Source organism: Phyllostomus discolor, chromosome 10, assembly GCF_004126475.2.
Source record: "Phyllostomus discolor isolate MPI-MPIP mPhyDis1 chromosome 10, mPhyDis1.pri.v3, whole genome shotgun sequence".
NCBI classification, from domain to species: Eukaryota; Metazoa; Chordata; class Mammalia; order Chiroptera; family Phyllostomidae; genus Phyllostomus; species Phyllostomus discolor.
The window spans coordinates 68,287,720-68,304,966 of record NC_040912.2 but is presented as its reverse complement, the minus strand read 5'-3'; the positions used below and the strand labels follow the sequence as shown (position 1 = coordinate 68,304,966).

The 17,247-nt window shown below is 36.7% G+C and overlaps 1 protein-coding gene and 1 long non-coding RNA gene across 4 annotated transcripts in view; one reads left to right on the top strand and one right to left on the bottom strand.

Moving 5' to 3' along the window:
* Positions 1 to 17,247, top strand: part of TSPAN12 (tetraspanin 12) — a 76,102-nt gene that overhangs the window by 21,902 nt on the left and 36,953 nt on the right. The window lies entirely within an intron of this gene.
* LOC118497160 lies at positions 664 to 16,956 on the bottom strand. The gene is made up of 3 exons (XR_004899700.1): positions 16,544 to 16,956; positions 13,676 to 13,678; positions 664 to 677 (listed from the first exon to the last, which is right to left on the bottom strand). It is a non-coding gene; the product is annotated as an uncharacterized LOC118497160 (long non-coding RNA).

Below are 17,247 nucleotides of genomic sequence, written 5' to 3'. Positions count from 1 at the left end.
ATATATTTAGGTGAAGAGATCAGGAATAATTAAATTTTAATTATATTGGGAAAACAAGCCAAAAATGACTAGGATAATAAACTTGATTATGCAGTGACTTTCAAAGTAATTTCAGTAGCAGAAATTTTTTCTGTTTAAAAGAGAAATTGAAGCTAAATGGAAATTGGTTTTAAGCCTTAGATGGGTACTTCCCACAGCTTTCAGCTGCAGACCAAATGGAATTCATTTGTTATTGCATTTCTACCTTGCTATTAACATAGGCATTAGAAAAGCTGTGCCAGCTCAGAGGGAATGTAAACAGATTGAGCAGACATATTTACAATATTGACAACAGCTGAGTGTCACCATCAGGAGATCATCATTTGTCAGAGTGGGATGCTAATATATGGTTATCTCCCAGCCAACCCCAACTAGTCAAGCACTGGTCAGAAATTAAGTTGGATGCAAGTCACATGTTTAGAAGCAGTACCTTGTGTTTAAAGGGGAAGCTTTCCTTATTTTCAATTTTTTTTCAGCATTTTCATATGGCTCTTGATTGTGTGGAAGCTTTTCTGAAGCTTTCTTAAAATATACAGTGATTGAACCAGATTTGAAATGATTCTCTTAATGGAAATCAAGTAAATTGTTAATGGTCATGGAGAGATTAACCATTCTCAGTGTTTTTTTTTATCCCCATTCTCAGTTTTTGTTGTTTAAAATCATAATACGAAACTGGAATATCTTTACACAGTAATGTTCTACAGACTCTATTTAAGGCCTTCTCTTCAGTAGTTATAAATTTTATGATTTTATAGCTTAAGGTAAAATTAAACTATCGAATTTAATATTTTCATTATTTTATATTTCATTATTTTAATATTTTCATTATAATTTTGGTTGATAGCTTAGCAACTTTGTTTCTAAGTCAAGGTTCATCGTATCACTAACTGCATGTTCAGCATGTGTTTTACCCTCGTTTTCTGAGAAAATACTTATAGAAACTATATGTGTTCATACTTATTTCACAGACGAGGAAAATCAGGATGCCCAAAGATACACATTTGCTCATTGCGATGGTTGTCAGTAGCGTGCAAACACTGCCTTATGCTTAAAGCCTACCACACTGCAATTATAATACAGTTAATTAATTCCTGGCATTATTTCTGTATGACTTAAATATGCTTCGTTTATAATTCCAAGGCATTCAGTAGTTATTTAACTTTCTAGTTATCTTTTAATGTCCTTATTATAAAAGGAACTCTGAAAGTTCTTCCGTGGTTCTGTCTCATCTTGTTAAAAAAGAAAACTGCTTCTCCTTTTCTTTCTATGTTCTTTCCTTCCATTCCCCTTTTCATTCCTTTCCCCCTTTCCCCTCCCCGCCTGGAACATATATTGAGTACCCAGTCTGTGTTAGACACTTGAGGGACAAAGATGAAAGAGGAGAATACAAAGAAAATAACAAAGGAAAATGCAGTTGTAAAGTTCTAAATAAATTGCTGTGGGAACACAGAATAAGGAGCAATTGGAGGCTTCTGGCAGGTTTCATGGGGAGAATGTATTTGAACTGGAGACTGAAAATGTGTTAGAGCTTTCTGGTGGAGAAGGGAAGGGAAGGGACTTTAGAGCAACATGGAGATTATGTGCACAGACAGAGGGATAAAGGAACACGGCAAATTTAGGCAAAACTTAGAAATTCTGTGTGGCTATGGTATCGGTGCACAGTGAGCAACACATGAAGTGGTCCAATTGTGAAGATCTTTAGGAGAATCTGATGTTATTCTGGGGTTGGTGTTTCTAGCATGGGATGAAACGATAATGTTTAGGCAGGAGGCACTGGGAAGTGCTTTTAGTGGTCAACTATAGTTTTCAAAAGCCACATGGATGGAGCTAAGACTCGGGAGTTGAGGAAGGCAGCTGAATTCAATAGACTTGCTGAACTAGAACTGTGGATAAAGAATTGCACATGATAGTACTGTTTATATTATTTGACATCAGGAAATGAAATATTCAATATTATGCATTTTTCATATAATAGAAACATATCCTGTCAATGTATGCATTTTATTTTGCATGTTAACTAGAATTTTTTTAAAAACCATAGTTGTTAAATGTTAAATGTAGTTGTTAAACTCACAAAACTCTCAGGCAGAGGAAACTGAAGAAAATTTAGGCAGATGTAAATCTAGGGGCTCCATTTATACATCTCATTTTTGGTTGCACAAGAACCTAAACTGAGCTCCATGACCATTTCTCATTCTTAAGTGGTATATGCCTGCTTCTAATTATGCCCCAGAAAAGCAGGTTGTGTCAGGGACTGGGACCCAAGACAGTTGTGTGAAATTTGTGACCTTAATGCTCGGTCTTTGTTAAAGGATTTTGAGTGCTCATTGGATTTTTTGCCTATTTAGGAGTTTGAAGTATCAATGGTTCGAGTATTTGTATTTCTGTTGTTTGCATAGTTTGGTGTAATCTGTCATAGAAAGCATTTTAAGCTTTACTGTATACTGTTTCTTAATATACACATTTGAGATAACTTTGGTTAAATGTAAGCCATATAAATCTATATCCATTGATTTGATGACTCCCTAGGCTATACAGCGTTCAAAGTCAGGTATTTTTTTTATCAGCACATGCTATTGAAAGGCTTATCCAGCTATGAATGCTGGTCACCAGTTCAAATGCAACCTTGAGGCAAATTCAGCAATTGGGCAGTGTTTTTCCATTTTCACCTGCTTCCACATTGTTGGTCTATTGACTTCCTCTGGCTAACATAGAACATAGACATTAATTTAAAATCATAAAGCTGTCTAAATGACTCTGGGAACAGTGTCCCTAGATGGACAAGAGTTAAAATAAGAGCACAAATAACGTGTAAAAGGAGAGAATTAAGTCATTTAACCCAATGAGGAAAGTAGTTCGTGGATAAATGTTTTAGAAGAATGATGTTAAATATTTACTGTATGTGTAGTGTCTAATGAAATTACAACTAAACAATAGCTTATGAAGTTAAGCTTTTTTCATGAAATTTTATAAATTTAAATACCTTACATTTTCAAAATTGTCATCCATATATGTTTTCTCTTTTTCAGAGAAAAGGTGATACCAGGCCCTGGTTATGTGCTCAGATTAAGATGAATCTCTTTTCTTTCTTTCTTTCTTTTTTTTTTGCTCAGATGACAGAAACACTAATCTAAATTTTTAAAAATATATTTTATTGATTATGCTATTACAGTTGTCCCATTTTTTTCTCCCCTTTACTCCCCTCTGCCCTGTACCTTCCTCCTATCATTCCCCTACCTTAGTTCATGTCCATGGGTCATACATATAAGTTGTTTGGCTTCTTCATTTCCTATACTATTCCTAACCTCCCCCTGTCTATTTTGTACCTGCCATTTGTGCTTCTTATTCCCTGTACCATTTCCCCCATTCCTCCCCTCTACTTCCCCACTGATAACCCTTCATGTGATCTCCATTTCTGTGATTCTGTTCCTGTTCTAGGTGTTTGCCCAGTTCGTTTTTGTTTTTGTTTTTGTTTTTGTTTTGTTTAGGTTCAGTGTTGATAGTTGTGAGTTTGTTGTCATCTTACTGTTCATAGTTTTGACCTTCTTCTTTTTCTTAGGTAAGTCCCTTTAACATTTCATTTAACGAGGGATTGGTGATGATGAACTCCTTTAACTGGGCCTTATCTGGGAAGCACATTATCTGCCTTTCCATTCTAAATGATGGCTTTGCTGGATAGGGTAATGTTGGACAGAGGTCCTGGCCTTTTGTGACTTCAGATACTTCTTTCCAGCCCCTTATTGCCTGCATGTTTTCTTTTGAGAAATCAGCTGATAGTCTTATTGGAACTCTTTTGTAGATAGCTGTCTCCTTTTCTCTTGCTCTTTTTAAGATTCTCTCTTATCTTTAATCTTGGGTAATGTAATTATGATGTGCCTTGGTGTGTGGTTCCTTGGGTACAAGTTTCTGGGGACTCTCTGAGCTTCCTGGATTTCCTGGAAGTCTGTTTCCTTTTCCAGATTAGGGAAGTTCTCCTTCATTATGTTTTCAAATAAGTTTTCAATTTCTTGCTCTTCCTCTTCTCCTTCTGGCACCCTATAATTTGGATATTGGAACATTTCAAGTTGTCCTAGGGGTTCCTAAGCCTCTCCTTATTTTTTTTTTCTTTTTGAATTCTTGTTTCTTCATTTTGTTCTGGTTGAATATTCTTTCCTTCTTCTGCCTTTGATTTCAGACCTGGTTTCCTTCCCTTCATTGTCGATTCCCTGTACAATTTCCTTTATTTCACTTTTCATAGCCTTCACTTTTTCTTCTATTTTGCAACCAGACTCAACCATTTCTGTGAGCAGCTTGATAGCATTCTGTGAGATGCACGGTTTTGAACAGTGCATCTGATGGGTTGGCTATCTTTTCATCACTTAGTTGTATTTTTTCTGGAGCTTTGATCTATTCTTTCATTTGGGCCAATTTTTTTTGTCTTGGCATGCCTGTTGTGTACTAAGGGGAGGAACCTTAGGTATTTATTTGCTAGGTAGGGCAGGGCAACCAACATGGCTGCGTTGTGGTGCTGTATGTCGGGGAGGAATCCAAGAGGGAACAATGCTGCTTGTTCAGCTCTTAGCTGGCTTTCAATCACGTTCTTTGCTACCCACAAGCAAATTGGGCCCTTCTGGTGGGATTCCCTTGTAAGTGGGTTTGTGTACTTTCTAGGACCCTGTGGGTCTCTCCCATGAACTCTTCCATGAGGCCAGGAGTTTCTCCTGCTGCCTCAACCCCTTAGGTTTTTTCAGTCAGGTTTTGAGGCGTTATTTCTTCTCACTGGAACCCTGGGTTTCAAGGTCTGTCTTGCCCCCCAGTTGTTCCTCCCAGTTTATCTGCATGCAATTGTGGGACCACCTGCTTTGCCAGCTACCACCTTTTCCAACCCGGTCCTCGAGCCACTGCCTTGCTGTGAGTCCTCGCCACCCCTCCTACTGGTCTGGATGAATGTTTCTTCTTTAACTCCTTGGTTGTCAGACTTCCATAGAGTTCTTTTTTTCTGGAAGTTCTGGTTGTGTTTTGTTTTTATATTTATATTTATTGTTGTCCTTCTTTTGGTTGTGTGAGGAGGCAAAGTGTATCTATCTATGCCTCCATCTTGGCTGGAAGTCCAGAAACACTATCTAAATTTTATCTAAAATGTACACAACTGTAGTTGTATCACTTAGTAGTCTTGTTAAGTGATACATTTAAATTTTTCTAAGATAAGTGTTTATGTCTGAATTGTTTTTGGATTTCCATTATTTTAGTTTTAAAACTTTAAAATTTGAAAACTCCAAGTTTCCTGAAAATGATTACAATTAGGAAGATATTTTAGAAACATTACCTTTATGAAGATAGGAATTTTATTAGGTGATACTTGCCAATGAAAGAATTGTTTTTAATTAAGTAAATTAAAAACAATTGAAGTTTTTAAATAAAAATATGAATTTTTGGTATTTATTCAGTGAAACAAGAATTTAATGTTTTAAAATTCCAAGTTCTGTGCAGAGTTTGCATAACTACGCAAAGACATGGGCTGATAATATTTAAATGAGTCAATAAAGGTTTGCATTTTATAATTAAAATATTTTAATTTTAAAAGTTTTCTTTCTGTGTTACTGAAGGTGCTTTAAAAGAACTTGAAGGAACAATGGGCTTGTGCAATTGAGAACATTTAATGAAGAGACATAAGGAAGTGCTGGAGCTGAGATCTGCTGGTTGAGGGCAGGGGAATTGTGGTCAGGAGTAAGGCATTGGTTTACAGAAGGGCCCTCCAACTGAAAGGCTAGTGGAAGAAAATTAGTGATAAGACTTGGAAACTCAGGGTGTGTTTGGAGAAGGGCATGCGTAGGTGACAGGTAGATGTATGCCAAGTAGCAGGGCTCAGAGTTGGCTGTGTGACCTAGGGCCAAATAATGGAGAGTCTCAATGTTGTTTGTATGTTTTCTGCAGTTTGAAGTGTTAGGAGCTGAAGCATGATGTAAACTGATCTATCTTTTGCTACATAACCCTAGTAGCTTTGTCTGTTCTTAATTGAGTTTCTGGGCCTTTTGTTTGCTTATCAGGGAAAAAATAGCTACCTAGTCTTGTCACTCTGGGCTAAGGTGGCTTAACATTTAGAGAACCTTTTTATTAATGATGGAATTTAATATTGGAAGACATACTGTTATTCTAACAAAGTGCCTTTTCTGATGAAGTAATAAAGGTACTCAGGTGGGGAAGTCTATCTAATGTTTTAGAATTTTTTTCCAGGTGTACATTATAAATGAAACTGTTGATCCGGGTATGTTTAGTTCAGGTTTCATAGTGAAAATATAATTATCAAGCTAAAGTGGAAAACTGGATGCTGTGCTGAGATGCCCCTAGGGAAACCAGCCAGCATTAAGGATGCTTGTGGAAGGGTTACAGTAGCAGTTCTTTGGAATGCTACAGCAGCTTTCCAGAATCAGGGTGGGGAAAGTTCCATAAACAATTTATTAGTATCAATCGATTGTTACAGAACTCTTAACTTGTTTGAGGATAAACTTTTCCAGCATGGTAGAAGCATTTACCTACAGATAATGGGTTGGCTCCCTGCAGGTGATCTCTGACCTGTTTATAAAAGTAGGTCTTCCAGGGTCCCTAACTTCTCAACATTATTGTAACTCAAATATTTGTTGTAACACAAGTACATTTCTTTAAAATCATTTAATAATTCATTTTATTTAATTCAAACTGTTTCTTCTGTCAGCCGCATTTGGGTAACTTGTGTGAGAGTTTAATGCTTTTATCATTATTCACACAAGGTTATCTTTCCCCCAAACATTAAGCATGACTGTGAATCGAGTTGTATTCTTATGCTTTCTTATTTTAAGGAAGAAAATACATTTTTAGGTCAGGAAGAAAGTGTTTTTGCTTGAATTGACTTATGAAAAAAAGGAAAATTAAAAGAATGATCCTCTCCATTTGTAATAAATATTCGTATACATAGGGATTTTTAAAATTTAAAGGAAACATTTTTCCTTTAATACTTTTAACAAATAGGTTTGTGGTTATTCTGGAAAACAAGTATATATAAGTTCAAGTGTATATCTTGTCTGAAAATAAAGGTGAAATATTTAAAAGAATATGACTTAGAAGAAAATATTTTAATAGACATAGAGCTATAGATAGATGCCAATGTTATCGACAGATATTAAAGTATGAGGTCTCTTTTTACCTAATAAAAGCATCATCTTTTCTTGTTTAATCTTTATTGTATTTTTTTCCATTACCACTTGGTCCCCTCATAGCTCCCAACACCCTAGCAATCAACACATGGTTATCCATGTACATGGGTTCTTTTTCCTTTTTGCTCAATTCCTGCACCCCCTACCCCCAACTAGCTGTCATCTGCTCTCCATCTATGAGTCTGTCTCTGTTTTGCTTGTTCAGTTTGTTCATTAGATTCCACATATAAGTGAAATCATATGGTATTTTTCTTTCTCTGAATGGTTTATTTCACTTAGCATAGTATTCTCCAGGTTCATCCATACTGTCGCAAAGGGTAATTTTTTTCTTCTTTTTTGCAGCTGAGTACAATTCCGTTGTGTAAAGATCCTATAGTTGTTTTATCCACTCATCTATTAGTGAACACTTGGGCTGCTTCCATATCTTGGTGATTGTAAATAATGCTGCAATGAACATAGGGGTGTTTATGTTCTTTCAGATTAGCATTTTGGATTCCTTCAGATATAATCCCAGAAGTGGGATTACTGAGTCAAAAGGCAGATCCATTTTTAATTTTTTGAGGTACTTCTACACTGCTTTCCAGAGTGGCTGCACTAGTCTGCATTCCCACCAATAGTGCAAAAGGGTTCCCCTTTCTCTACATCCTCACCAGCACTTATTGATTGTTAATTTATTGATGATAGCCATCCTGACAAATGTGAGATGGTATATCATTGTAGTTTTTAAAAAATATTTTATTTATTTATTTTTAGACAGAAGGGAAGGGAAGGAAAAAGAGAAGGAGAGAAACATCAGTGTGTGGTTGCCTCTAGCACCCCCCCCACCCCCCCACTGGGGACGTGGCCTGTAACCCAGGTGTGTGTGCTGACTGGGAATCCAACCAGCAACATTTTGGTTCACAGGCCAGTGCTCCATCCACTGAGCCACACCAGCCAGGGCTCATTGTAGTTTTAATTTGCATTTCTCTGAGGATTAGTGACATTGAGCATGTTTTCATGTGTCTATTGGCCATCTATATATCCTCTTTGGAGAAGTGTGTATCAGATCCTTTGCCCATTTGTTAATTGGATTATTTTTTTGGTGTTGAGCTTTGTAAGTACTTTATAAATTTTGGATAATAACCCCTTATCAGATGTATTGACAAAAATGCTCTCCCATTCTGTGGATTGTCTTTTCATTTTGTTGATCTTTTCCTAACTGTGCAAAAATTTTTTAGTTTCATGTAGTCCCATTTGCTTATTTTTTCTTTTGTTTCCCTTGCCTGGGGAGATGTATCAAATAAAAAAGTTCTACAAGCAATATCTGAGATTTTGCTGCATATATTTTTTTCTAGGATATTTATGGTTTGGGGTCTAACATTTAAGTCTTTGATCCATTTTGAATTTATTCTTGTGTGTAGTGTAAGAAGGTGGCCTAGTTTCATTTTTCTGCATGTATCTGTCCAATTTTCCCAACACCATTTATTGGATAAACTGTCTTTAGCCCATTGTATGCACTTGCTTCCTCTGTCAAATATTAATTGACTATAAAGCTGTGGGTCTATTTCTGGGATCTCTATTCTGTTCTATTAAGCTATGTGTCCGATTTTATGCCAGTATCAGGCTGTTTTGATTACTATGGCCCTGCAGCATGGTTTGATATTAGGTAACCTGATTCCTTCAACTTTGTTCTTCTTTCTCAGGATTGCTGTTGCTATCTATGCAGGGCCTTTTGTGGTTCCATATACATTTTTAAAATATTTGTTCTAGTTCTGTGAAATATATAATTGGAATCTTTATAGTAGTTGTTTTGAATCTATAGATTATTTTGAGTAGAATGGACATTTTAATGATGTTAATTCTTCCTATCCATGAACATGGTGTATACTTCCATTTATTTGTATCTTCTTCAATGCCCTTTCTTCAGTGCCTTATAATTTTTCATCTATAGGTTTCTTATATCGTTGATTAGGTTTATTCCTAGATATTTTATTCTTTTTGAAGCAATTGTGAATAGGATTGTTTTCTTAATTTTCCTTTCTGTTAGTTCATTATTGGCATATAAAAATGCAACTGATTTTTGGATTGTAATTTTGTATTTTGCTACTTTCCTAAATTCATGTATCAGTTCTAATAGTTTCTTGGCGAACTCCTTGGGATTCTCTATGTACAGTATCATGCTATCTGCAAATAAAGACAGTATTACTTCTTTCTTTCCAATTTGGATGCCTTTTATTTCTGCTTCTTGTGTAATTGCTGTGGCTAAGACTTCCAGAACTATGTTGAATAAGAGTGGTGAAAGCAGGCATCCCTGTCTTGTTCCTGATATTAAGGGGAACACTTGTAGTTTTTGCCCATTGAGTATGACACTGACAGTGTGTGTGTCATATATGGCCTTTATTATATTTAGGTATGTTTCCCCTCTTTTCACTTTGCTGAGAGTTTTGATCATAATTGGGTGCTGGATTTTATCAAATGCTTTTTCTGTGTCTATTGATATGAGCATGTGGTTTTTATCCTTCGTTTTGTTTATGTGGTGAATCACATTTCACATAATGTCGTGATCTGTGAATGTTGTACCAACCTTGACTTCCCAAAATAAATCCCACTTGATTGTGGTGTATGATCTCTGCTAATATTTTGTTGAGGATTTTAGCATTTATGTTTGTCAGCGATGTTGGCCTATAATTTTCTTTGTAGTGTCTTTACCTGGTTTTGGAATTAGGATGATTTTGGCCTTGTAAAATGACCTTGGGAGCCTTCCCTCATCTTGAATTTTATGAAATAGTTTGAGAAGAACAGGTGTTAGTTCTTCTCAGAATGTTTGGTAAAATTCACCTGTGAAGCCATCCAGTCCAGGGCTTTTGTTTGTTGGGAGTTTTTTTTATTACTGTTTCAGTTTCATTAGGTATAATCTGTCCATATTGTTCTATTCTTCCTGATTAGTTTTGGAGGATTGTATGTTTCTAGGAATTTATCCATTTCATCCAGGTTGTTCTGTTGGCTGGCATATAGTTGTTCATAATATTTTCTTACAAACCTTTGTTATTTTTTTGGTGTCATTTGTAATTTCTCCTCTTTCACTTCTGATTTTATTTATTTGGGTCCTCTTTTTTTTCTTGATGAGTCCGGTTAAAGGTTTGTCAATCTTGTTTATGTTTTCAAAGAAGTAACTCTTGGATTCACTGATATTTTGTATTACTTTTTAAACTACATTTCTGCTCGGATCTTTATTATTTCCTTTCTTCTACTCACTTTGGGCTTTGTTGTACTTTTTTAAGTTCCTATAAGTGTGAAGTTAGATTGTTTATTTGAGCTTTCTTTTGTTTTTTTTTTTTTTGTTTTTTTGAGATAGGCCTGTAAAATACTATGAATTTCCCTCTTAGGATTGCTTTCCCAGTGTCCCAAAGATTTTGGATTTTTGTGTCCTCATTTTCATTTGTTTCAAGGTGTTTTTTATTTCTTCCTTGGTCTCGTTCACACATTCATTATTTAATAACATGCTATTTAGCTTCCATGTCTTTGCTCATGTTTTTTGGTGTTCTTTTTGTTATTTATTTCTAGTTTCATAGCATTATGGTTAGAGAAGGTACTTGATAGGACTTTAATCTTCTTAAATTTATTGAGACTTGCTCGGTGTTCTGACATGTGTTCTATCCTATAAAATGTTCCACGTGCACTTGAAAAGTGTGTATATTCTGCTGCTTTGGGGTGAAATGCCCTGAAGATATTGATTAAATCCATTTGATCTAGGGTGTTGTTTAAGGCCGCTGTGTCCTTGTTGATTTTCTGCCTGGAAGATCTGTCCATTGAAGTCAATGGGTTGTTAAAATCTCCAACTGTGACTGTATTTCTGTCCATCTTTCCTTTTATGTCCATCAAGATTTACTTTACATGTTTAGGTGCTTCTATTTTGGGTGCATAAATGTTTACTAGGGTTGCATCCTCTTGTTGGATTGTTCCATTTATCATTATGTAGTGTCCTTCTTTGCCTCTTACTATAGCCTTGGTTTTAAAATCTACTTTGTCAAATATAATTACTGCTACACCACCTTTTTTCTTTTACATTTCCATGAAATATTTTTTCCAACCCTTTTCTTTGAGTCTGTGTGTATCTTTTGATCTGAGATCAGTCTCCTGGAGTCAGCATATATATGGATCTTGTTTTCTTATCCATTCAGCTACCCTATGTCTGTTGGTTGGAGCAGTTAAACCTTTTACTTTTAATATGATTATTGATAGATACATATGTGGTTCCATTTTATCATTAGATTGTTTTCCTCTGGGTTTTTTTTGTTTCTCTTCCTCTTCCTGTTCTTCTTCTTCCTCTTCCTCCTCTTCCTCTTCCTGTCCTTCCTCTTCCTCTTCCTGTCCTTCCTCTTCCTCTTCCTGTCCTTCCTCTTCCTGTTCTTCTTCTTCCTCTTCCTGTTCTTCTTCTTCCTCTTCCTCCTCTTCCTCTTCCTGTCCTTCCTCTTCCTCTCCTTCCTCTTCCTCTTCTTCTCCTTCCTCTTCCTGTTCCTCTTCTTCCTCTTCCTCCTCTTCTTCCTCTTCATCTTCTCTTTCCTCTTCCTGTTCTTCCTCTTCTCCTCCTTCCTCTTCCTCTCTTTCCCCTTCCTCTTCCTGTTCTTCCTCTCCTTCTTCTTCCTCTTCTTCCTCTTCCCCTTCCCCTTCCTGTTCCTCTTCTTTCTCTTCCTGTTCTTCCTCTTCCTCTTCTTCTTCCTCTTCCTCTCCTTCATCTTCCTCTTCCTGTTCCTCTTCCTCTTCTTCCTCTCCTTTTCCTTTTCTTCTTCCTCTTCTTTCTCTTCCTCTTCCTGTTCCTCTTCCTCTTCTTCCTCTTCCTCCTCTTCCTCTTCCTTTTCTTCTCCTTCCTCTTCCTCATCTTCCTCTTCCTCTTCTTTCTCTTCCTGTTCTTCCTCTTCCTCTTCTTCTTCCTCTTCCTCTCCTTCATCTTCCTCTTCCTGTTCCTCTTCCTGTTCTTCCTCTCCTTCCTCTTCCTGTTCTTCTTCTTCCTCTTCCTCTTCTTTTCTCTTCCTCTTCCTCTTCTTTCTCTTCCTCTTCCTTTTCTTCTCCTTCAACTTCCTGTTCCTGTTCCTTTTCCTGTTCTTCCTCCTCTTCCTCTTCCTCATCTTTCTCGTCTCCCTGTCCCTCTTCTTCCTCCTTTTCCTCTTCTGTTCCTCTTCTTCCTGTTCCTCTTCCTCATCTTCCTCTTCCTCTTCTCCCTGTTTCCTCTTCTTCTTCCTTTTCCTCTTCCTGTTCTTCTTCCTCTTCCTCATCTCCCTCTTCCTCGTCTCCCTGTCCCCTCTTCTTCTTCCTTTTCCTCTTCCTATTTTTCTTCCTGTTCCTCTTCTTCCTGTTCCTCTTCTTCCTGTTCCTCTTCTTTCTCTTCCTGTTCTTCCTGTTCTTCCTCTTCCTCTTTTCTTCCTCTTCCTGTTCCTCTTGTTCTTCTTCCTCTTCCTCTTCTAGTTCCTCTTATCCCTCTTCCTCTTCTTCCTCTTCCTCTTTTTCTTCTTCCTCTTCCTCTTCTTCCTCTTCCTGTTTTTCCTCTTCCTCTTCTTCTTCCTCTTCTTCCTCTTCTGACTGTCCTTCTTTATGGTTTCTATGTCTTTTTCATGCTGGTGAGTATTCTTAACATCATTATTGTAAACTCTTTATTTGGTAAATTGCTTGCCTCCATTTCATCTAGTTTATCTGGAGAATTATGCTGTTCTTTCATTTGGAGTCTGTTTCTTTGTCTTTCCATTTTGGCTGCTTCTTTGTATCTTCTGCCTTAGATGTTAAACTAATCAGCCATCAAAACAGATCTACTTGTTAATCTAGTCAACCTGTGAACAAAAGTTGGGCTTAAACTCCACAAGTTGGGGCAGAGTATCTCTTGTGGGCAGGGCTATTGCTTCCCCTCAGACTGATGCCACTTGGAGAGGAGTGCTTTGCGTGAGAAATATGGCTCCTGCAGTATGGGGAATGACTCAGCATAGGGATCCTGGTAGCTATACCTTCAGTTCTCTCCCCAGAGCCACCAGCCCTAGACTCTTCTCAAGTGTCACTAGTCCACACTGTCCTCCTCTGCCAAATTCCAGGGTAAGTGACTGCAAACAAAATTTGGTATGTTGGTCCTTTAAGACACTCTTTGCATCTCTAGCCATCTCTTCCTGGCAGACAAAAACCCTGCTACTTTTCACAGCTGGATGTTATCTGGGTTTCTTTCTGACTTTGTACTATAGGCTGGCGAGCCCACCTTGAGGTTTAGACCCCACACTTCTCAGGGTGAAACCCCCCAGCTGCTGAAATATCCCTCTGGAACTTCAGCTGCTGCCAGTGGGAACCTCTGCGCTCCCTACCAGTCTTGTTGTGGTGAAGTGGTTTCTTTTTCTGTCCTTGGTTATAAAGCTTCTCTCCAGCTAGTGTTCAGTTGGTTATTCTGGATGATTTCTCTATGATTTAGTTGCAATTCCACACTGGTCCCCAGAGGAGGTTAGTGTAGCTTTTACTTACTCCTCCACCATCTCTGATATCCCCTATCATTTTTTAAAATTGCCAATTCTCTAACCTTTTGTTTTATAACAGAAGTTGTCATAAAGGTGCCTACAGTAATCAACACATGCTCCATTATATTTTATAGGAGTATGGCCACATTTGGCTGAGTCTGAGTGAGAAGCATGATCTGGATCAGAATTAAGTCTGGTGTTACTTTGGTTGTTTCTTAGGACATTTCTAAGCCTCCTTCCCATTCACACTTTCCTGTCCTTGTTCTGATGATGGGGATCCCTGTCTTACATTCTAAGGAATAGCACAGTAGTATTTGGAGACCAGTAAACTTGTAAATTTTTTGAGATGGGGCTGAGCATGGAGATCTAGCTCACAAAGTAACAAAGTATATACGTGGTGCCCTGTCTAGCATGGTCAGCTGCTTTATTTCTGTAGTCTTAATGCTTTATCTCTCATGATATAGATCATTGATCTGGCAACTTGGAGCCCTTGACTAAGTCCCTCAGATCCTAATGTAACATGATTCTCGGTCAGAAGGTTTTAATAGCACATGAAGCAATCATGTACTAAGTTGCATTTTACCAACATCTTTGATAAAGAAACTAGCTCAGCAATAACCAGTGTAAATAAAATTGAGAAGGGGAGTAAATTAAGATACATTATTTGAAATATTCTTCTCTATTTATTCAAATATAACATGAGAAAAGGACCACAGCATACCAATACTTTTTTACCTTAGCTTGAATTTCTGCATGGACTCAGGAGTTACAAGATTTTGTTTCTTCAAAAACTGATCTGTAGTTCTAGCCTTTTTAAAATTGAATTTTAGAGAGAGAGAGAGAAAAGAAACATTGATTTGTTGTTCCATGTATTCATGCATTCATTGGTTGATTCTTGTATGTGCCCTGACTAGAGATCGAACCCATAACCTTGGCATATTGGGACGACACTCCAACCAACTGAGCTACTTGGCCACAGCCTCTAGCTTTTACTAATTAGCCTGAACTCGCTCCATTTATTATTCTCAAAAAATGATATTTAATGTTGCCTTTTCTTTGAAACTTTTATAAAAGAGACATAGAACATGGTGAATACTTAGCCTTCAGAAAGTACCAAGCCTGTGTCTGCTGTGACATCATTTCTCAACAAGGCTAAGACAGAGGCTTTGGGTGGTTGTGTGTTTTAAGCAGCCGGGGCTTCTGGACTGTTAGTTTAGTCCCGGTGGATTCTTAACAGAATGTCGGCAGTTCCATTATCTTGTACAAATATTTGGCACTGGAATTCTCTTATTTACTAACTATAAGTAATACAATATTTTTAAACCTCCAATCACTGGGAAAGGCAAAATAAACAACCGACATGGACACACTTAGCACTGAAAGCTCACAGAGCTCTGTGTTTGACAGGGGAGAGACTGGAGTTTATCCTTTATCATTTAGTGAACACAGGTCTTTAATCAGACGTTTCGTTTATCAAAAGTGTTGGCTGTGTAGATGTAGATAGGAGTCAGAGGGCACTGTGTTTTTAAAATATTAAAATATCCAATAAAGTATGTTATAATTTTAACAAATTTTATTTTTTTGTGGCTTCAAAATATGTTGAGTGTTAGTTATGAAAAAAAGAATCTGAGTTTTTAGTTATAAATTGGGAGAGTGTCAGGTGAAAACAGCCTTTTAGTGTTTATAATTTTACTCTCTGTCAGTGAAGGAAGAGTATATTCTCATTGAGGAGGTTCTGTGATGCTTGCTTATCTGCTTGCTGGCCCAGAGAAACTTATGTGAAAGTGTTCAAGAAAGACATTACAACTTTGTTTTAATGTAAAAATTACTTTCCAGTTGGTGTAATACAGAAAAAGTTAGAAAAATAACTGTTTTATTTGTGGTAGGTTGGACATAGGATGTTTTTGTTCCCTTTAGAAAGTACAGTGTATATCTCAAGAGTCTTTGCTCTATGAAACTGGATAGAATGAGAATGTTTTATATTAATAGAATATATATCCTATAGAAATACTCTTGCTAATCCAAAGTATCTTTTCCTATATTTCTGTGCTGCTTATTAAATAAGTTTCATGTTCTTGATAAATGTAAGCCCTTGATAAATTTAGTGGCTTTGTAAGGGCAGACTGCTTTTTTGTTTCCATTAGTTTGATAAGTTAGAAATGAAAACTTTAAAGTAATATATTTTCCCAAAAGTGAAAATTATTTTAAATACTTTATGCAAAATCAAATAGTACTACTTTTTTAGGACTGTCATTAATATCAATTATTAATAGTAAAGAAGTGAACATGTAAAAAGAAAATAAATCTCTTTATTAGTGCTTTTATAGAAGCTCAATTTGATGAAGTTTTAAGCACTCATTGGCTACATGGTATTATACTTCATAAAAACTGTAAATAATAAGGACAAAAATTAATTTTGTAATCAGTTTTAAAAGAAGCTGATCTGACTGACTTTATGTAACTTTAAAACCTAAGAACAGAAGATGGAACCGTTGATAGGATTTGTCAAGGATTTTGACATAGCAATAAAAGCAGCATTTGTGCCTTTAGCCATAGGTAGAAAGAAAAAGAAAGGAATTTTTTTGACTGCCTTTAGATTTTTTAAATATTATTGGTAGTCTTTTTTCCCTACTGCAAAAGATAAAAAATGAGCATAGAGGGGTGCTAGGTCATTCCCTCCTTAGTATATACAAGGGTCAACATGTGCTTGTGTGCATGTGTGCCCCGAAGGTGGGGGTGTGCGGGATGAACTGTGAGGTATGGCTAACACCACCACCAACATTCCTAATGTAATCATACTGTGTGCCAGCCAATGTTATGTGTGCTTTAACGAATTGACTCATTACGTTCTCCCGGCTCTGCTAACTGGACTACAGGAGGCGGTAGAGCTGGATCTGGGTCCAGGTTGCTTGGCTCCAGAGCCCGTGCTCTGAAAAACTTAGTGTTCTGTTGTCTCTCATTCATGGATAAAAGTACCGAACTCCATCTTCTCTTTTTAAAAAACAGAGTTTTTGATATTTTTGTAATATTTTTTGAGGAGTAAATTATATAATGTATGTGAATCTCTTGCACAGTAAATAATTTGTGCATTCATGCCTGTGTGTATTCACTCATACACACAATTGCATATATAGGTATATATATGTACATATATTGATATTTTACATACTTTTTATATACTTTTACATTTATGTAGTCATAATACTTGATGATATATAGGTGGGGCAAAAGTAGGTTTACAGTTATGAGGGTATGAAAGAGAGTTGATTCTTGCAGTGTTGTTTATTAATTATTGCACTATTTTATATTCAAACTGGAAACCTACTTTTGCCCCATCCTGTATATACACATACATCTCTTTTCTGCAAAAGAACAAAATTTAGGCCTTCGTGATTGAACAAAATTGCCCATAGCGTAGAATTCTAAACTTCATAATTGTGTAACTTAAATGAAGTCTCCTGGAAAACAGTTCTTTCGACAGTGATTTGAGCAGGCTCTATGTGTGATTTTAATGAACAGCATTACAGCAGAGATCCAAATTTCCAAACATGTCTACTGAAAGAGACCTGTGGGTG